The sequence below is a fragment of the Ambystoma mexicanum genome, chromosome 1q, assembly GCF_040938575.1.
Source record: "Ambystoma mexicanum isolate Mex_15411 chromosome 1q, UKY_AmexF1_1, whole genome shotgun sequence".
Lineage (NCBI taxonomy): Eukaryota > Metazoa > Chordata > Amphibia > Caudata > Ambystomatidae > Ambystoma > Ambystoma mexicanum.
The window spans coordinates 179,866,268-179,887,849 of NC_090922.1; the positions used below are offsets into that span (position 1 = coordinate 179,866,268).

The following is a 21,582-nucleotide window of genomic DNA, read 5'->3' on the forward strand; positions in this document are numbered from 1 at the left end:
GAATAAGATTGGGCAGATCCAACCAATGAGCGCTGGGACCGGATATCAATATGAGGAAGGCCCGGGGCTTGAATAATGGTGTCCTGGGAACACAGTCTCCCCCAGACACTCCGAAGAGTCAGTTGGCAGGAAGGTTCCTTCCTTAGAGCGGGAGGGTGGGCACCGGGTCTTGTAGAGCTGTGGTTTGGAACGTTGCTCACGCGCTGGTCTCGCGGACTGATGTTACGGGGGTAGGAGCCGCGTGACCAGTGGAGGGTGACGGTTGGAGATCGGCCTGAGCAGTGATGTTGGGCTCTGGGGAGCTCCGCTAATAAAGAACCAAAATTAACCACGGCGTTGGATGATCTTTTCAAATGGCGACGAGGAGCGGGAGCGGAGCTCGCCACGGAGCTGCTGGAGTGGTTCAGTGACACAGAAGTCAGTGTCGGAACTTCAGTAAAGATAAATCCTGTGGCTACGGATGATCGCGTAGCAGAGAGAGGAGTGTGGGAGGCTGCAAGGAAGCGGTCTCAGCAGCAGAGGGCGGCGCTGCGGGGAGACGGTCTCCGCGGCGGCTGCAGAGGGGCTGTCTCGGCAGCGTCATATGAGCTGCAGTGGAGACGGCCTCTGCAGCGGAGAAGCGGAACTCTTCATCCTAACCACCTCACCAGTAGAAACTGCTTGGTACCGAGGTTCCCAGTCCCCAGAAGACAAGAGGTGAGGAGGAGGAAGGAGGGGGAGAGGGGGCTGGGGACAACAGGAAGAAGAGGAGGCAAATATAAATACAGTGCCACCTGGTGGAACTTTTGAAAAGTGTAAATCTAATAAGCATGAGAAAAAAAAGGGACTGATTCTAAGGGAGTCAATTTAAGAGGAGACAGTGATATTTGCGGGAATTTTGTCTTTAACAAGGAAGTGAAGTGACGCCCCATGATGGAAGCTGCATAAGAGCTGGTGTCAGGCTCATGACTGTAAGGTACACAGAGAACACTTTTGGAAGACTTGGACAAGGTACAGAGAGGAGTTACAGAAGAAATAGACAAACAGAAATACGAGTAGTGACTATAATTAGTCTGAAATGAAGAAGATATTGGGGAAATAAGAATACAGCCATTGTGCAACTGCGCATATAGAGCCAGGTGGAATATATTGAAATATAATACACAATTATGGCTGCGGCTAGTATGTCACCGCCACCCCCATTTCTGTCAGACCTCGGAACTCTGCCAATAAGATGGGACAGGTGGAAGAAATTGTTCGACACGTACCTGATTGCAATAGGGGGTGATAAGTTTGCAGCGGCGAGAAAAGAGGCTATCCTGCTCCATAATTTAGGGACAGAGGGCAGGAGTGTTTATGATGGATTGCCTAATCTTGTGCAGCAAGGCCAAGGCGAAATGGACCAATACTCAATGGCTGAGAAAAAGTTAGAACTCCATTTTGAAGCCAAGAAGAACATAACGTTTGAAAGACATAGGTTCTTTCAGAGGGTACCAGATCCACAGGAACCCGTGGAGAATTTTATTGCGGCACTAAGGTCGTTGAGCCACACATGTGAATTTGGTTTACTCACAGACTCCCTTATAAGAGACCAATTGGTTAGATGCACGAATAATGTGAAAATACAGGAAAGGCTATTATCAACGGATGCATCACTGGAATCAGCCATTGAAACAGCGAGAAGTATGGAACAAACTCATAAGTATATGTCCACCATGAAGGGAGACAAACGAGAAGGAGAAGTGGCTGCAGTAAAGAATTTCCGTAAGATTGTTACAAACAAGGAAATAAGATGTTACAAGTGTGGAAGTAACCGCCACATTTCCACAAGTATGTTTTGTCCTGCCAAGAATATAACGTGTTTGAAGTGCAAGAAGAGGGGCCATTTTGCGAGAGTGTGTCGGGAATCAGGTGTAGTGCAGAACATTGATGTGGGAGGAAAGGTGCCAGAACAAATAGAAGAACAAGAGTCGGAACTATGCAACCGGACAAAGCATGTGTTAGAAATTTCTGAGGTGGCAAGCCAAGGAGGTGCACCCACGGATGTATTCATGGTCAATGGAAAAGTGGTGACCATGAAGGTGGACAGTTGTTCACCGTGGACATTAATGTCAAGGGCAACTTTTATAAGTTGCATGCAGGGAGATGTGAAATTGTTGAAAGAACATAACATTGAACCTTATGCATATGGAAACGTGAAGATTGATATGGTAGGGATGTTTCAGGCCTTCATAAAGTATAAGGGTAGAAGCTGTGAAGCAGAAGTATATGTGACACAAGAAGGATCAACACTCCTAGGGTGGAGTGAGCAATGGAAATTAGGGATCAGAATCCAAGCAAATGCAGAGAGACCGATTGATGTGGCGGAAGTAAAGGACAAGTGGGAGAAGGAGTATCCCATGGTATTTAAGGATGAGTTGGGTATGTTGAAAGGGTTCGAGCACCAAATTCGGTTGAAGCCGGGCGCAAGTCCAAGGGTGCATAAGGTGAGGCCAGTACCCCATGAATTAAGTGAGAAACTGAAGGGGGAGGTGGAGTCATTGCTTCAAAGAGGAATAATAGAAAGAAGTGAAAGCTCGGAATGGTTGTCACCGGTGGTGGTAGCTGCAAAGGCGAGTGGAGACATCAGACTTTGTGTAGACTTGAGAGATCTTAAACAGGAGCATCCGGGTGGATAGACATCCTTTACCGATAATTGGTGATAAGTTATCTGTGTTGAACAATGCCAAAGTATTTTCAGTAATTGATCTTTCTCAGGCGTATCATCAAATTCCATTGACGGAAGAGTGTCAACATTTGACAGCATTTATAACGATATTTGGAACATATAAGTACTGTAGGATGCCATTTGGACTCGCTTCGGCGGCGGCGGTATTTCAAAGGGTGATGGAGACAGTACTGGATGGAGTGAAAAACATTATTGTGTTCCAAGATGATGTGTTGATATATGCTAGTTCCCCTAAAGAACATGATGAAGTGTTGAAACAGGTGTTGAACAGATTGGGGGAGGTGGGGCTGACGGTGAAAAGGAGTAAATGTAAGATATCAGTGAAAAGTGTGGAGTATCTAGGACATGAAATTGATGAGCAGGGAGTGAGACCAAAGAAGAATCTAGTGGAAGCTTTGAGGGATGCACCGGTGCAAAGGGATAAAGAACAGGTCAAATCGTTTTTAGGGTTGGCCGAGTATTATCACAGATTTGTGAAGGAATTTGCCAAAGTATCAACTCCTCTAAGAGTGTTACTTAAGAAAGGTGTGAGATTTGAATGGTCAAAAGAATGTGAGGAGGCATTTGAGTGTATTAAGAAAGCAGTGAGTGAAGCACCATCTATAGGAAGATTTGACCCCAAGGATAGAAGTGTGTTGGTGGTTGATGCTAGTATGTTGGGATTGGGGGCAACGTTGGTGCAGTATGACAAAGATAATACAGAAAGAGTTATTGCATTTGCGCCTAGGATGCTAAGAGGGGCGGAGTGTAAATATTCTGTCATTGAAAGGGAAACTTTAGCTATGTTCTGGGCGGTAAATCATTTTAGGTATTTCTTGTGGGGAAGAAGATTCGTGGTTAGGTCGGACCACAAACCCATGGTGCAGCTTTTTGAAAGTGGAAGGTGGGCGTTGGGTTCTCCAAGAATAAGCAGGTGGGGCTTAGGACTTCAGAGTTTTAACTTTGATGTGAGCTACTTACCGGGGAAGCGAAATGTGGTGGCGGACTGCCTGTCCAGGTTACCAAGGGAAAGTGACAGGGCAGAAGAGAAAGAGGTAGAAGAGGAGTCAGTGGTGGCGCAAATACAAAGTGCAGTCAGTAGAGAAGAGTGGACACGTGAAGAAGAGTCAGATGAGGACCTCAAACGTATAAAGGAATGGACAGTGAAGGGGTGGCCTGAAAAAAAGGTGCTGGAAAATAAATTCAATACATGGTGGGAGATAAGAGAGGAATTGAATTTGTGTGAAGGCAGATTGAGGAGGGGTAGGTGTTTGGTTCCCCCTCAAACCATTAGAGTGGTATTGATGAAATTGGCACATCAAGGCCATCCAGGGGAAGCTGCCATGAAAAGGAAGTTGAGGCAAAACTATTGGTGGCCGGGAATTGACAAAAGTGCTGAAAGTTATGTTAAGGATTGTTGGAGTTGTCAAACTAGTGACAAGTGCAGAGTGGTAAGAGAGGCCCCATTAATACCTAATGTGGTACCAGATCAACCTTGGAACAAATTGGCAGTGGACATTATGGGCCCAGTGACGGGCCTGGGAGAAGGATATAAATTTATATTGGTGGTAGTAGACTTCCATTCTAAATGGTTCGAATGGGAAGTAGTGAAGGAGGTGACGACTAAGGAGTTGATTGGTTTCTTGGAAAAAGTATTTCTTAAGGAAGGGGTGCCAGAGGAAATTGTGTCCGATAATGGGGTACAGTTTGTGTCTGCGGCAATGAAGAGCTTTCTGGCGGGTTACAGCATAAAACACACAAGGACTGCACTGTATAATCCCAAGGCGAATGGTCTGGTGGAAAGAATCAATAGGTATCTAAAAGGGGGCCTACAACTGGCAATGAAGTCTAAACAACCATGGAGGGAGGTGTTGAAGATGTTAACATGGAGTTATGTCACTACGCCACACTCAGTAACTGGTGTATCTCCATTTGTGTCAATGAAAGGTAGTGAACCTGGTACGAGACTGTGTCCAGGATGGCTGGGGATGGCCAAGGTGGTCAGTGTGGATCGTGATCAAATAATGAGATTAATTAAAGTGAATCAGGAAAGGAACAAGGAACTGTTTGATGACAAGATGAGAGTAAAAGAACAAGAGTGGAAGGTTGGGGAGATGGTGTATGTTAAAAATCCCAGGTTGGTGAATAAGTGTGTAGAAAGTAAGTTTTTAGGTCCTAAAAAGATATGTGCGGTTAAAAGCAATGTGGTGGTCCTGGAGGGAGGTGAAGTTTGGTCAAACGGAAGGTTGGCAAGAGCAAGGACGGAGAGCGAAGATACAGTGAAGGAAAGTAGAGAGAATGTGGAAAAAAAGAGTAAGTGAAGAGGAAGTGAAAGGGAGAATGATGGAAGGGGAAATGGGAAAGAAGGATACAGAGGTAAGAGTGAATGAAGATAGTTTACATAGGCATAGGTCAAAGCCTGTGTGGATGAGAGATTATGAAACAGAAACTGAGAATTCTACAGAGAAGAAATCTACATTTGAATGTTCTAATTTAGGTTTAGGATTAGGTATGTATTCATATTTCTATAAAAAAGAATACTTTAGGTTTTAGTAGGATCAGTTATTATTATATATGTTGAGATTATTATTATTATTATTATGTGTAAGGGGAAAGATGTGTAGAGCTGTGGTTTGGAACGTTGCTCACGCGCTGGTCTCGCGGACAGATGTTACGGGGTAGGAGCCGCGTGACCAGTGGAGGGTGACGGTTGGAGATCGGCCTGAGCAGTGATGTTGGGCTCTGGGGAGCTCCGCTAATAAAGAACCAAAATTAACCACGGCGTCGGATGATCTTTTCAGGTCTCTTTTGGACTGAGAGACAGTAGGATTTCAGTTAGGAGTTGGACAGCAAGTTATCCCGCATTCCACACATCCTCGGATCAGAGATGTACATGCCGCTCGTGTTATGTAATGTCCCATTTGGAGCCAAACCAACGGCAGATGTGCACTGCACACACAAGTACCAGAAAGCAGAACGTTCACCGTCCCCGCCCGCCGTCTGGCACATTTCTTTGTGACGTCGTTCTGCGTGCTGCAGGATTTCTGGAAGAAATGCTCAGCACGGGAACGTAGGGTGCAGTGTTCGGCTGCCGTGGCACGGCCATTCTAGTGCAACTGATATAGTAACGCGTACACGTCACCAAAGGTCCGCAAACCTGAGCTATGTAAGAAATGCCTGGAATTTAGAAATTACAATGCGCGAGTTAAAAATAGCCACGCGAATAATGTAGCGCGACTGGCCTTTTACATAGCAAACCCGCGCTTTTCCAAAATGCTTTCAACATAAATATTGGCAGAGCACAGCGACTAATACTTTAGTGGCCTGCAGCTCGCCCATACAAAACCTCCTGCTCTGCGTTTTAACTGCACAAGGGAAACGACCGCCTCAGGTGTGAGACGACACGAATGGGATCTCAATGGAAGTATAATTTTGTTATCTTTAAATTAAAAAGGGACCATTATAAAATCTTCTTTAAAGCTATTTACCACGGGCCATTTTACCATCAATTCTACAGACCCAGCGCCGCTTGTGCGCAAATACATTCTAGGACTGAAACAGCACATTCTTAACTCTCTCATCGCAATAAGCAGCCGTCCCAATAGGTGACAGGCCCTCGGTACAAAACAATCCGCGCCGAGCATGAACGGCGGGTTATCGGAGTCGTTCTATACACAGCAACAAAGCCCGTCAATACACACGGGAAAACACCCTTCAATACACAGCTATCCGTATCCCATGGCAGGCAAGACCTAGCTCCCCAGACCGTCCAAACAAAGCACCCCACAGGCCACACACAGCATATAGCACCCAACAGGAGGCTCGTACTGGCCTATAGAGCAATGCCCGAACCAAAAAACTCAAAATGCTGGTGTGGGCCCGTTTTGTTTGGGGTCAAAGTGGGCCACTGTTTTAGCCAATGTGGGCCAGTTCGATGAGTTACTTCACTATGCAGCTAATAGTTTTGACTAGTGTTGCTGAATTAATTTTCTTGAAAATGCATAATTTGCATCATATTTTATCAAAAAACTTCCCCCGTGGGTACTTTTCAAACAGTATTTCACTAAAGGAATTAAATTGCCATTTGCAACTGTGGGCCACCTTTTCATTGGTGCCAGACAAGTGTATGCCCCGGTCCAACCCTGCCCAACACTTTAAAGTACCCGGCAAGGCTAAATTACTCTTGAGAACACACCGCCACTGGGGACCCTTCAGTGCTTGGCGACCAGTACTCCGCCATCAGTACACTGGTGTGGTCCTCTGTCAGCACCCAGGTGTTGTCAATGCAGCTGGTGGCAAGTACCCAGCTACCTTCACCACACTGCCAGCAGTACCCTCCAGTACCCAGTAATCAGTGCTCTTCAGGACAGAGAAATCAGTAACACGACTTCAACAACGTGGAGGGTCCATCAGCAGTATCCGGCAATCCACCTACTTCTATGGAGTACCATCTGTTAGTACCCAAACCACATGCTCCGGTACTTAACAACCATACAACTGTCAGGATGCTGGTGTCAGTTACCTTTCGGATAGCATTCAGCAGCAGGGCCCTGTGTCACCCAGCATCCACAATGTCCAGCATCTGTAATACATTCCAGATTAGAACCCACCCATAAGTAACTAGTTAGAAGTAACTTTGAAGCCTGTGAATAAATATCCTTGCGTGCCTATCTAGGCCCCACCACAGAGTAGTAATCTGCATCCTTTATTTCAAAGAAAATTCCATTGCCCGGCATCCAGTCCTCAGCCATCACCCATCACTATCATGACCTTACCCAGCAGCTAATAATGACAGCCTTTCTGTATCCAGTTCTGATTATTCCTGTGTTCAACAATCAATTTTTAGTGCCCTACAATGATAAACTTTTGGTAAACTTACAATAGTAGCTAGCCTAAAAATTGAGTACCCAGTAGACTGCCCACCAGTAGCTAGCAATCTGCTCTCAGCAGCCAGCGCCGCCAGTAGCTAGCAACCAGCGAGTAGCTAGCATTCCGCCCCAGCAGCCAGCGCCGCCAGTAGCTAGCAACCAGCAAGTAGCTAGCAACCAGCGAGTAGCTAGCAATCCGCCCCCAGCAACCAGCACCACCAGTAGCTAGCAACCAGCGAGTAGCTAGCAATCCGCCACCAGTAGCTAGCAACCAGCGAGTAGCTAGCAATCCGCCCCCAGCAGCGCCAGTACCTAGCAACCAGGGAGCAGCTAGCAATCCGCCCCAGCAGCCAGCGCAGCCAGTAGCTAGCAACTAGCGAGCAGATAGCAATCCGCCCCCGGCAGCTAGTGCCGCCAGTAGCTAGCAACCAGCAGCCAGCAAATCTAATCAATCAGTGCTCCATATAAGATGTTAAAGTGGGAGTATTTTACTCACTATTTTTTTTAAAGTAAGTAGCACAATTTTTTTTTCGGGGGCCTTTTGCATTCTAGAGGGGTTTGTAATAAATGCACCTCGTTATTCATGCACATCAGAAGATAAAGGTTTACCACTTTGGATCAGGCAGTAATGAAAGTGTCACCCCGTGGCACTCCCTGAACTCCTGGTCCAAACATATCCATGGAGCTGTGTGGCTGAAAGCAGGGAGTCAAAGCCCAGCTAGTGCCTAGTGCCTAGCAATCAGTCCCCAGCAGTCAGTGCAACTATAGTGCTAGGAATCGGTCCCCAACAGTCAGTGCCACTATAGTGCCTAGCAATCGGTCACCAGCAGCTAGCGCCTCAGTACCTAGAAATCGGTCCCCAGCAGTCAGCGCCACTAGTGCCTAGCAATTATTACCCTCTGTACCCAACTTTCAGTGCCCAGCTCTTTGAATCCAGCAAGTACCACTGTGCACCCAGGGAGTAATGCAGCGCATAAATGACCTTCATATACCCCTCTATCACTACCCCTGAGCAGCACATCACTATCAATACCTCAAAGTGTGCGGCAATGAGCACTGTGCGCCAGGAGCTCCCGTTTACCTTCGATCATTAGCGGGCCACCAGTACAATTAAGTAGTAACATGCATGTACCCATCCACGCCTTGCCATCAGAAAGATGCAATCGGTCCACTGCGGCACTCTGTCATAACTAACACACAGGCAGGCAGTTGGCAGCAATATGTACCCGGCTACTCCGCACTCGATGCCGCCACACACGCCTGGGGGGGCGCAAGTCGAGTTCCGTGGCCCGGTGTTAAATTCCCTGGCGCTCTCCTGTGCCCTAATGCGAGCTCCTCTTGAATGAGCGGGGCACAACTGTAAAGCTGGAGACCACGTCGTTTATTTCGCAATAGCAGAAAGGAATTGGGCAGGGGGGAGGGAGTGGCGCAGAAGGAGTTGGAAAGGGGCCGGGGGAGGGTCCGTTTCTGACATTTAAGCCTATTAGTTTCCCGGCTCGCGTACCGAGCGTGTGTGTGCAATCAGCGAGCTACCGCCCTCCCCACACTCGCCCTTGCCCCCTCTACAAACCGACCAGCACCAAAGAAGCACTGCCCAGGGTTCACAACCACAAAACGTACACTTGGTCCGGAAAATGGACTTTCTTTCCCGAGGAGTTTGCCCTCCACGAGTGAGATTGTGTCTCGAAAGCTAGGTGTGCGGTGTGTAGCATGCTGACACACGAAATGCCATTCAAACGGTAGAAGCCTGGCCGTGCTCCAGTTCTCGGCGCGGGCTCTGCCATGGCCCCCACAAACGGGTCGGCCAGGTTAGCTGAGCCGCGTTGCCAGCAGCAGTAAACGGGGCGATATAAGCGGCGGGATAGCTCACCTGGTGAAGGTGCCTGCTCTCTTGCGGGCGAGGCCAGTCTCCCCTTCCAGGAACCTGCTTCCTGACGCTGCCAGAACTCTGCCTGTCCGGGATCTGCCTGCGACGTGCGGACGGTCCTGCTCTTCCTTCAGCTCTGCCCTCAATACAGCCTCCTTCCTCCGCTCTCCTCTTCTCCCGCTTTTGCCCCTCCTTTCCCTACTTTACGTCTCCTCCCCTCTCGACCCTCAACCCCCCTGCCCCCCACTTCACTGCGGGGTTTCTAATCTCCCTTTTTTTGATAATGACCTGGGGGCAGTCTGCAACAGTGTCCACCCCTGTCTCGGTGCCCCTCTGATCCCTTTGGGGGTCGCTGCAGGGGGCCCGTTCAATCAGAGCGCAGTGCTGTCCTGTCCTGACGCCTGGGAATGAGCAGGAGGCGGGGCCGGCGGATCCTCTTACCTGGAACAGGAAGAGAGAGAGAGAGAGAAAGAGACAGCCAGCCAGAGGGCAGAGACAGCCAGCCAGGGGGCAGAGGCAGAGACAGCCAGCCAGGGGGCAGGCAGGCACAAGGTAACCAAAACAGGTACAGCAAGGCGGCCACAGATAGGACACACGGGAGATAAAGGGAAACGTAGCGCAAGCGAAGGGCAGCACACTTTCCCGCACAGTAAGCAACCAGCACACACTGCGACACAGGCATAGCAATAAAGTGGCCCATATGTGCCATATGATATATTTTTATTTATTTGGAAGGCGCCGGGACATAAACACAGGGCAACAGAAATCCCACTCTGCAGATGCTTATTCAGTTCTGGTTTCTTCTTGCATTCTGGGACTTGTAGTTTTGCTTTTCTCATTATAAATCCATGACTCCAGTGCTGGAAATTATTACCTGTGGCATCCCACCAATGAGGTGCGGGAAGGAGGGCGGGGTGGCTAGGAGCAGGCTTAGAGGTTCTAAGTTAAGGAGTTAAGGTGAGGGGGAACTCGATTTCACCCACCCCCCCAAATAAACATTTACATTTCAGGAGATTTATGAATGCATTATTAAAGAAAGGATGAATTTCCTGTAATGTTGCAAACAAATTAGAAAAGGTGCACATCTTTTAATTGTGCAAAGCTGTTCTTGAATATTTTCTGCAGTGAACACTCCTGACAAGAATATTCACAAGTCTTCTGACCAGTAGTTCCTGTATTCTGGTGGTTAAGTCACTGGGGTCTGGTCCTGCTGATCCCAGTTCGACTCTGCCCCCTAACTCCCTGGACCTAAAGCAGATCGGTTACATTAATGGGCACAAATAGTTTTCCCGGACACGGGAAAATCCGGCCAATGGCCAGTACTGCAGGACTCAAGTCCCAGAACTGAATGAAAAAGGAGGACAGGAGGAACATCTGCAGAATGGCATAAGGCATGGCAGCCCTGTGCAGTGTGCAACACCTTCAGCCAATCTGGGTTTTTTACAACACTTTCCATTTTGGGTGTCAAGGTTATTTAGTTCCGATTATAAACCAAAGCATAAAAATACCAGCATTCAAACTGTGGTTAGTGGAACACCCAGGACTTGCTGTTTCTCACACAGTGTATTTTGTCAGCACTGTACTTACTGTACATGTAAAGGGGAGGAGGAGACAGAGGCCAGAGCCTGGAGGGAGGTAATGAAAGCAGAGGGCGGAAATCACTGCCCATGACAGGCACGTGTGGAGTCACATGAAAGATATATATACAGTGTACATCTAATCTTTGACACTACTCAGGGGCTGAAGGGAAATTCCTGCAGCACAGTAAGGCGCCCATTTTTTGGGGCCCGCATTTCAGCCCAAGCATTGTGTGCATATCTCTAGGTAGCTGTAGGATGTTCTAATTGGGCAATATCTAATTCAGGGTCATTTGTCACCCACCCCAAACCAGCTACGCACAATTCTCCTTTGCTACGCACAATTCTCCTTTATTTAAGAAAGTTCATTTTATGAATTTGGGACCCCCAATTCTACAGAATTGATTCCTTACAGCTTCCCTCTACTTTTGGAACAACACTGAAATAATAGAAACCATTTCAAGATAAACAGATCGTTTCTTCATAAAAGGCAATGATACAAAATGATCGACACTACCGTTTTCAATGCCAGAGTATGGAAAGAGAGACTTTTGTAAAACACTTCAACATATGTATCTATGCATTTAATTCACCCAGAGTACGCATTCACCATGGATTTAATTCACTAGAGTCCCAGAGGAATCTTTCATTTGTGAAGACAACAAATTAGTTAAAATATCCCTGCCTGCCCTATTCTCCCTGCTTCCCCTTTATTCAAAATACAACCCCACATTCGGGAGAGTGCTTCCGGCGAGTGCTGTTACGCGGGACTGCCTTACTGCCTGGATTAACTTCTCTTGTGTGCTTGATACCGCTTTTCTCTTGCCGGATAAAAGCAAATCTCCATTTTCCTGTGGACCCACACTAACAGTATGCTCTAAGGTGTAGCATATAAGACTTTGGACTTTCCTACATCTAGAACATGAACTTTAATAATAATTTCTTTTGTTTGCAGTGCTCAAGCCACACCACTTTTTTCCAGTGTCCTTATCAACAGAACGCCGCGCGCATCCGGCGAGTGCTGTTCTGCAGTATAGCGGTGCTGGGTGCATTGTCTCCTCTTTTTTGTTAACCATCGTTTTTCCTGTTGATTATTATAATCCACTGGTGCTCATTTTGTGCATATACTGCATCTGAAAACATGGCCGCCTATACTCTAACATCAAACATGCCTTTTAAAACAGGCTGCTCCGTCAGCCGCTCAACGCTATTACCTCCCGTAAAAGGGATTGAAAAAATTAATAACAAATTTATCACGCATTCAGATGAAGCGGCCCAAATTTTCAGAGCCAGATATTCACCATTTCTGCCCAACAACCAACAGCGGGCCTGCTTCCCTGGCAACTGTTAGATTGCAAGACATCACTTCTTTCATTTTACCACCTATGGGCTCCAAGACCACACCAAGCGCCGCTAATATAAATTTGCCCACAAATTTGGACTTGCTTCAACCTCTTTCAGATACTGCTTTGCTAGCGTGTGCCACAACCATTTTGACTGACAGTGAATTGGAATTCTACACAACACCAGAGGCTGTGTCGCCGGCAAATTCGCACAAGTCGATCAGACAGTCCACTCATCCACTATTCCTTTACTTTATTCACAAGTCGTTCAATCGGGGTCACCATTAGACATTAGTCTGGATGTGCCTCTCTTTGACCCTCAGCCTTTAGACCCAGCAACATTAAAACCCAATGCTGCCAGTTTTCCGCAGTCTGCCCCACTAGTATTCAATACTGTAATTGAAACACAGGTGGATGATAAAGCAAACAAGTCAGTTATGAATCTATCAAATTCGCCTATTTTGTATCCGGAAACAGGCAATCAAATATTGGTGAACTCTCTTTCTCATCCACATCGTCTGCAGCATCTTTCGCTAAACCAACACCGCAACCATCTTTTGTTTTTTGTCACCCACCTGTTGTGCTTTTATCTGGCCATGTAGGGGAATACCTTAGACTTGCCTGTCCCTGGCCCCTCCTGCAAAATAAACGGTTGAACTCAGACAGGCAAAAAATAAGACAAATAACAGCTAATAACTGTGATTATAAAAGGCTCATTATAAGCCGTTTATTTACTCAACACAGGTATATATTACACGGCCCGCGGTAGCGGGTGTGTAGTTATGGAAGTTGCTAAACCCGTAGGAAGACCTCTTTTTGGGCAGCTTATACCCTCACTCCCCCTCCACGAATCCTCACCAAACCCTGCGAAAGAAATATAAGACCCGCTCAGATTTTTTTTTTGCAAAGTTTGGTAATGTTTCGTCAAGTGGGGGCAAAGTTATAGGGGGACGGGGAGTCCCAAATTCATAGACTGAATGGAGAAAAACTTTGCTCACGCCTACAGCCCAAACCGCTAGATGGATTTTCACCAAATTCACGGCAAGAGAGGCGGCTTGGTCCAGACTGCGTGATTTTGTAAATTTGGTGGAAATCCGTCCAGTAGTCTTTAAACTACCAAAATGTAGGTCCAAAAAAATTACTGATATCTGGGTTTGGTCCGCGGAACCATTTCCCCGTTAGGTCCGCAGGCAAGGCTCTGATTGGCTTAGAAAGCAACGTGGTGTCCACGAACATCGGACGCGCTCACTGATTGGATGGTGAAAAGCGTGAATTGCGTTAGATTTTTGGAAATGCCGCCATCTTGGATTCGCGGACAGCGGCCGATGTCCGGGGACATCGTAGTAAAAACAATAAAAAACACAACATTGCACTTGTCAAACATATTAAATAATCTCTGGGGACGTGAGGGGTGATGAGAATGGGATGGGATATGGTTGCTAGAAACAAAAAAACAGGGGGCTTTCGGCATAAAGTCTGCGAACAGTCCGGATGTTCACGGACACCTCTGCATTACAGTGTTGGTGAAAAGCAGTTCTTGGATGGCTTATAACTTTGGCGCCACTTAATGAAACTGCATGAAACTTTGCAATTATATTCTCGACCTGATTCCAAATGAGTGCACAAAGTTTGGTGGGATTCAATCAAGAGGGAGCAAAATTAAAGGGGGGGGCCCAAAACAATGTAAAGGCTTATTTATAAATGAGGTGCCATTTGACGAATCTACACAAAGGTTTTCAAAAAGATTATAGATCTAGATATACATGTTTTTGGAAAGTCTGAATGCATTTTGTCAATTGGGGGCTGTTATATGACTATTGTATGTGCATAAATTTGACACTTTTGCGATTCATGTTGTACATTCGTGCCCACAGAAGACGCAGAGAACGGGTCAATTATTCACATCATCGAAGCAGTACATGGCCTAGGAGTTCGCATGAAAAAAGACGGAGGCATACAAGGGGGGGGACTGGTTCGACCTCACCTTCGACTGGGCCCCCTCCTGGTTAGGAGCAATCATGAAGATGCTCTTACCAGTTATGTTCATCCTTGATATCTTCTGCACGTGCCAAGTGAGACTCTGATGGTGTGCCAATGATGATTGTTTCAAAAGGTACCTCGTAATACAAAAAAAATTGAAGTACAAACTGATCATATTCCCCAAATGCTCCCTGTTTACTATGAAGACGAAGTTGATCGCCTATACCACACCATCATTGTCCCACACCCTGACCCTGAAAATGATAAAAGAAGTTTGGTTAGATCTAGCTGGGGACAGGGGATTCATTTATATGACATGCACACCCGAAGAGTATGCATGGGCAGGATACATTTTGTGATCAGTATGCAGAGCTTGGATACCAATAAAAGGAACCTCACCTTATGAGGCCGCAGTAAAAAGAGAAAATGAGCGCAAATATGCAGAGGAATCGAGTAACGAAAGGGGGGAATGTTGTGAAGGAGATGTACCTCTCCTACCCCTCTAGGCGAATCCCATAACTACACTTGCGATGTACCAGGGGGAGGGGGGATGCTAAGAAACCCTGAATATCAACAATTTTGGCTTTTGTGCAAGTATGGGATAGGCATGTGGCAGGCATTGACATAATGGCACTGTCTGGCCCATATGAGGGCAAATGCGTGGCCATAAAATGGAAACAGCTGGAAAATGGGGGGGGTAGGGGGGGAGAGTGTGAGTGTGTGTACACACAGACCACAATTGTTAGCTTTGCCAGTGCTCAATTTTAATAGAACGTCAATGCAAGGCACACAAATTATTATAAATGAAATGACTGAAGGCACACTTGGATAAGAAATTGTATTACACCAGGAGATCATTTACAGCGAGAGCTAAGCCATTAACTCGCAAACGATTGCTTAGAAGCAACGCTGCCAGGCCGTATAAAGAAAAACGTTTACAAATAGAAATGTGTAATTCACTTTATTTATCATTTTGAAAGTAAAACATAGTAAAACATACAAGAGAAAAGTAACATGTACATATCCATTACACCAGAGATATGCATTCAAATTGTATAATACTTATAATAACAATTAACAAAACCTAACCAAACTTGAATCCAAAACTTTCAAAACCTGAACACACTACCACAAATCCCTACCTACAGTTGAATGTTGATATTACTACATGAGTGTTCAGGGAGATCCCAGGAGGGTGCATTTCGGATGGAGAGGGACGGGTAGCCAGTGCAAATGGCCATAGGGATTAGTCTGGCGATGAGTGGGTAAATAACCAACAAAAAAAAACACAGGCTTCGTGTCTCCCCTTGTATCCCATCGCCTTCCTATTTGTACTCCAATACAATAGTTTGGGCTTTTAGATGGTGGTGAAGTGGCAACTAATAGCCAAACACGAGGTGCATAAAAGCCCAGGACAATACTTTGGCATCTGACACAAGGCAGACACGGAGGCCTTAATCAGGTCTCTGGACCAAATCCGACTGAATCAGGTACCCCGTCTATAAAATTATTTTCAATAAACATAGGATACTGTAAGGCTCAGCATTCACAATACACGTACTCTTTATTCATGCCAACAAAGCATAAATGTATGGTGATGTGGTGTTTTTTTATGAGGCACCGTCTTCCATTTTGGTTGCCTCTGATCGCAATAGGATGTGATGTATCACAGTCTTGGGGGTAGTGGGCGTTCAGATGTCATAGTGCACAGGGTATCGGAACTAGGAAGAGAGACTGTCAAGGAGGGGGTCAAGAGAGGAGACAGCCCCATTACAAGTTTGCCGGTATCCTGGTGGTAAATCCCTCAGGATACCTGCAAACTGGAATACCAATACCGGCATACTGTCCAGTGGAATGTCCACCGGATTACGAGTGCTGGTGTCGTTGGTAACTCCCCATTCCATGGAGTCTTAGGAATCCATGGGGGCGTTTGCCAGTATTACCGGCGCCTGTAATATGGCTGTTTTTTTCCAGTAGGGTGGTAGAATGACCTCCAGCCAGTGGCATCGCTAGGGTGAGGCCAGGGAGGGCACAGGCCTCTCCTCTGAAATCCAGTGCCCCCCATTTTGCCCCCTGTACGCACCTGGGCTGCTCCCTCTACAGTGCTGCTTGGCATCCGCCTACACGGCACACACACAGGGCCACAATGCTGCCGCCGGGGCCATCTACGGGCACGGCAAATGCAGTGAAGAAAACACCATAAAGGTGCACACAGGACAGCTGCACTGGGGTAAGAGTCAGCAGTAAGGGTCCAGGGCTTGCCATTGCTACTGCATGCGTACGCGTGCATGCGCAGCCAGGTGAAAAGACAAGCCCTACCACCTGCCTGAGGGAGTGAGGGCACAGTGAAAAAAAGACCCCAATTTGAATTTCAACAATCGGGCCCGCCCGGCCGCCAATTGGTGAAATTCAAATTGGGGTCTTAGTGGGTAGCTCGACCCTGACAAGGGTTCCCCGGCCGAGACCCCAGCTTCACTGAGGGAAGCAGGGGGCTCGGTTATCTGATCTGCTGTCCTCTCCCCAGCCGTCACTCGCGTGTCTGCTGGCTTTGGCTCAGCCTGTTTTCTTTCTTCTGGCCTGAAAGGGACACACTGCCCTCGACACATCAGAGTGGCTCCATCTCTGCAGAAAACACTGCTTTAAAGGATCATATCTTGTCGCTGGTTGACTGCTGTAATAGCACGCACACTGACACACACAGTGCTCCTCTAGTTCACATGCCCGCTCTGGATATTCTCAGTGCTCTTGCTACACTTGCACTACAAAATGCCCACATAAAGACACTACTGAGGAAGGAACCCTCAGCCCCAATTGCGATCTGCACAGACCTTTCAGAAAAGCACCGGCAGCCAGTTGCGAGATGCACAAAAAGGCATCGCGAACCGTGGGTATTAATGGCACACTTGTGAAAGGCCACCTACAGCAGATGCGATCGGGACACAATACGGACACTTATCATTTCAAAGTACATAAAATGGCAGGTGGGCATTACCAGCCAATGTCAACAGGCAAAATCTTAAATTGCCCATGAAGGCCCGAAACCAGGAGTGAACTGGTGCTGTGTGTGTGCTTTTAGAATAAAAATTTCCCTTTGCATTTCTTAACACAGAAATGTTAGGTAAGAATTGGTGCAGTCACACTATGTGTACACAAGACTGATCTGCTTTGTATTAGGTAAGCCACATTTTGGTATAGGTCTGTACTAAAGTTGGTAGTGTGACTGAGCAGCCAGGCCTATCTCAAGAGGGAGGGGTAAACGTGAGCTGTACAAATGAGATATGTCAATACAAGTAATCAAGTAACACTTACACTCAAGGTTTCAGTAAAAATATTTATTTAACATCAGTTTTAGGAAAGCATTCTTTAAAAAGGCAATTGTTTGTAAAAGTCAAGCAAACTTTGGAATTACTTTCCAAAATCAATAAAGCTGGTGAATACTCTTTGGAGATGTGAAAACGTTACTCCTACACCCTGAAGTGACTTCAATAACAAGGATAGTATTACATTAATGTGAAATACTGGTATACTTTTAAGATTCTGAGTTTTAGGGAAGAAGGGTTATGGAAAATAGAAAGGTTAGAACATTCACTTATGATGCATGTAATTTGAATCCTCCAATGAAATCTAAGTAAGCCTTTCCCAGCAGAAAAGTGTTCAACAAATGTAAACCTATGAGGGACAAGCAATGCCAAAGTCAATGGATTCAGAAAGGTGCCTTTAGGACAGCCAAAGTCATTTGGACAAAGTCAATAGTTCTGATGCACTTCTTGGATAAACATTTTTAACAAAAGTCAGATAGTTCGGAAAATCACTGTAGGAACACAAGCTGTTTAAACCTGTGAAAAGGGGAGTTGCAATCAACCCAGAAATGTAAGAAAGTGCAAATCTCAAATGAGACAGCAAGACTTAAGGCAAGATGGTAAGTATCCCAAAGACAAAACAGTACCTCTGGTTAGAAGAAAAGTGGTCCAGCTGGATTTCGTCTTGCTACAGCCATGCAGACCCTGGTTCCTGAGTCGTGGGGACAAGAGAAAGGACGTCTCGAGGGCTCCTGCGGCAGTACTCGGGAAGGACTTCAGCAGCTACGGGCTCCATTCGATTCAGCGGCACTTTGCGGTTTCAGCTTGATTCAGTGGCACTTACGGTTTCAGCACCACGGAAACAACACTTGATGCAGATCAAATATCTTTGGTTGGACTTTCCTTGCTCCCTCGGTCCTGGACTCTGGTGAGGGGACTCTGGATCAGGATTTCCTGCTTCTCAAGTGCCCGGAGGAGGCTCCTGGAGCTGTTGGCCGGATTCGTTCTGCGGACGACATTGCACTCGGTTATGAAAACTCAATCCCTGGCACTGGGCTTCTGCAAGACTGGAGAGGCACACCAAATCGGGGATTGTGCCAAAGTGGAGTTCGTCACAAGCTAGTTGGTCCCACCAGCTCAAGGGGAGAAGTCGCTCTGTCCGGAGCTTCTCTGTCGAGGTGAAAAAGGAGGTCAGCACAGCAGCAGGGCTTCACCGGGCAATTCAAGGTCCAGGAGGTTGTAGCAGGCTTCTCTTCAAGGTTTCTTCTTCGGATGTTTCTTCCAGTGGTCGACTATGCCTCTAGTCCCAAAACCCATGACTTTTAAGCAAGTTTTAGACTGCAAAGAGGGGGGTCAAGGGGCATAATCTTGTATAGGGGTTATTCTTGTAGTGATGTAGACAAAGATTCACATTTCATTACATGTAATATTCACATATTTCAGGTGCAACAGGACTGAAATAAGTCTCAAGACCACTAGAGACAGAATGGAAATCCAAAACAAACAGAATCTGTCATCTACTGACAGACGGTCAGTAGATTGATAAGTGACCGTTGGTTGCCAGCTGGGTCAACCGACAGTAACCTCAAGGAGCAAAGTGCTTCCCTCCTCTCCTAAGAACAAACACCACGGAAACCAGTTCCATAACTCATAGCAAGACATAACAAAACCAGCTTTCCCAGCAGAATGTCCTTGACTGGCTGCATACCAGGTTTGGAAAGCATGTTTTTTTCAGCAAAGCAAGTTCAGCTCTCAGCAAAGTAAGTACAGCTTTTCACTGAGGCATGGAATAAATATCCATTATGGCTCTGAGTGCCCCCAGAATGCACTGCGCACCAGCGCCATGTTTTAGCTCAAGTATAACAACGACTATCGAGCTGCTACGGGCAGAGGCGCAGACGGCGCTCTATAGATTTGCCAGAAGCTTGTAAGTTGCTTTTTACTTCTACTGAGGGCGAGAGTATAGGGCATAACTCTTATCGTATGATTACCAAATCAGAATGGAAGTTGATTTCCATACGCAATATGCTAATACAGCAATGGGGTACCGACAAGGTTATGGCACTCGATCACGTATACTCCTGGGCTAATGTAGGTTACACCCGAGTTGACAGTTTTTACCCCTGAAGAAGTTAGAGATATTAGCTTGGCCTCATCTTGACTTAGTAAATCGCAAGTATTAGGTTAATGCGATCTCATAGAGGTACTAATACCTGCCCTTTTTTCTACAGTTTACCTACCTTGGTGTGTGTTACCACGCAAATTCGAAGAGGTGTCGAGGACGTCTTACTCCTGGCCACAGCTCCACCCCCCTTAACTTGCTACTAACGCATCCTGCGCAGTACGCACTCCGGAGATTTTTACACAGACGGCAGGTCAGCTGCTTATTTATTCCTTGCCTCGCTAGAGTATTTTTGGAGTTACAACACTGGTCATTCCATATACTTAATTTACAATCTGTGTATTTTTCACAGATTCTCAGCAGAAGTCTGTTAGCAGATAAACTACTTGGCAGTAGGATTATTACGAAACGCGTCGGCACCACTATACAACATCGTGGACACTGCCTATACATTGAGCGAGAGACAAGAGTGCAGAATGTACAAGATTGGTCACCTATAGACTTAACATCAGCACATGGTGCTCAAACCATACATCCTGCATGGACTACCTGCTCATTTTTTTGGAACTCTACCTAGCTGCACATTATTCGTTTGTACTATAATGTGCTGTTGTGTTACACTGCTGAAATTGATGTCAAGACAGTAAGAATCATATTACGATATGTGCATTACATGTATCTAACGGTGGCTGTGCTTTTAACAGCCACCAAATTGTTTCATCACTATATAAAGTCTTTTTTTTTATTGAATTGAAAGCAATTGCCTCTAGCAATTATTTATGTACTACTTTGTTCATTTATATAGGACATATCACCCATATAGGTTGTAAAGTTCGTTTTTTATTTTCAATTACCCGATGTTATCAACAATTGAATTGTCTCTAATGTTGAATGTAAGATATTGATTTAACGCAGGGGACATAGATCCCACAAGAGTGCAAACTGGGACCTTCTGTCAGTAGATGACAGATTTGGTTTGTTTTTTAAGCAAGTTTTCCCCATTCAAGCACAGCCTAGGCTGTCAATCACACAGCAGGGAGGCTGTCCTTTTAGGAGAGCCATGGGCCAATCAGGACTGATTTTGTTCAGACACTCCTAGAGAGAAAGGACAGGGGATTTTCAAAATCCTCCCTCACATCATGTCCTTCCAGACACACTGGAGCCAGGAGTGGGCTTCAACACACAAAGGGCTCAAACCTGTCACAACAGACAGAGTAAAAGCCAAGGAAAACCTCACAAACAGAAAATGGCACAAAAAAAAAGAAGACACGTTTTCCCATTTGACAAAATGGACACAGGGGTGCTGTACTGCAGCTGAGGGTTCAGCCTGCGGTAAAAAAGCACACTGATAGTAACAATTAAACCACTGCCACCAGCCATTTAAAGTAGTGAGGGTAATAAAAAATGTTACATGAGAAAGTAGGACAGGAGGCTACAAAGTAACCCCCCCAGCACTCCACATAAGATGGTGTGTGCTGGACCTACAAAAAGGAAAAATTAAGATTGATTTCATCTCACCATTCTTGGGAACTTTAGTTCACCAAAGAAAGGGTATTTAAACCTTAAGATAAATCACTGCACCGAAGGTTCTGTGGGTCACTATACAAAAAGCATATGCCTATGGAGTTTGTCAGACTCCAAAAACAGTGAAAACATAAAATCAAGGAAAAACACATGAGAGAGTGAGAAAAAGGTCCCACTCACTCAGGAGTTAAAATTAAAAAAGTTCTAAGTCCAGCAAAAGAGCTTAAGGGAATTATCACAGAAATGAAAATTCTCCCTAACAAGAAACATTAAGAACATCTTGTCCAAAAGAATGGTCTCTTAATTGGGCCATCAC

At 46.1% G+C, this 21,582-nt stretch overlaps 1 protein-coding gene across 7 annotated transcripts in view; it reads right to left on the reverse strand.

Moving 5' to 3' along the window:
- Positions 1 to 21,582, reverse strand: part of CDC42EP5 (CDC42 effector protein 5) — a 124,094-nt gene that overhangs the window by 82,414 nt on the left and 20,098 nt on the right. Inside the window, exon 2 of one of the 7 annotated variants that reach the window (XM_069636897.1) lies at positions 12,917 to 12,978. The exons of 3 other annotated variants lie outside the window; for them this stretch is intronic. The gene's annotated coding sequence lies outside the window, so the exon portion shown is untranslated. Of the gene's footprint in view, positions 1 to 8,780; positions 8,919 to 9,424; positions 9,689 to 9,709; positions 9,835 to 12,916; positions 12,979 to 21,582 lie in introns of those variants that run through there. 3 more of the 7 variants (XM_069636889.1, XM_069636868.1, XM_069636878.1) reach the window with 3 other exon arrangements.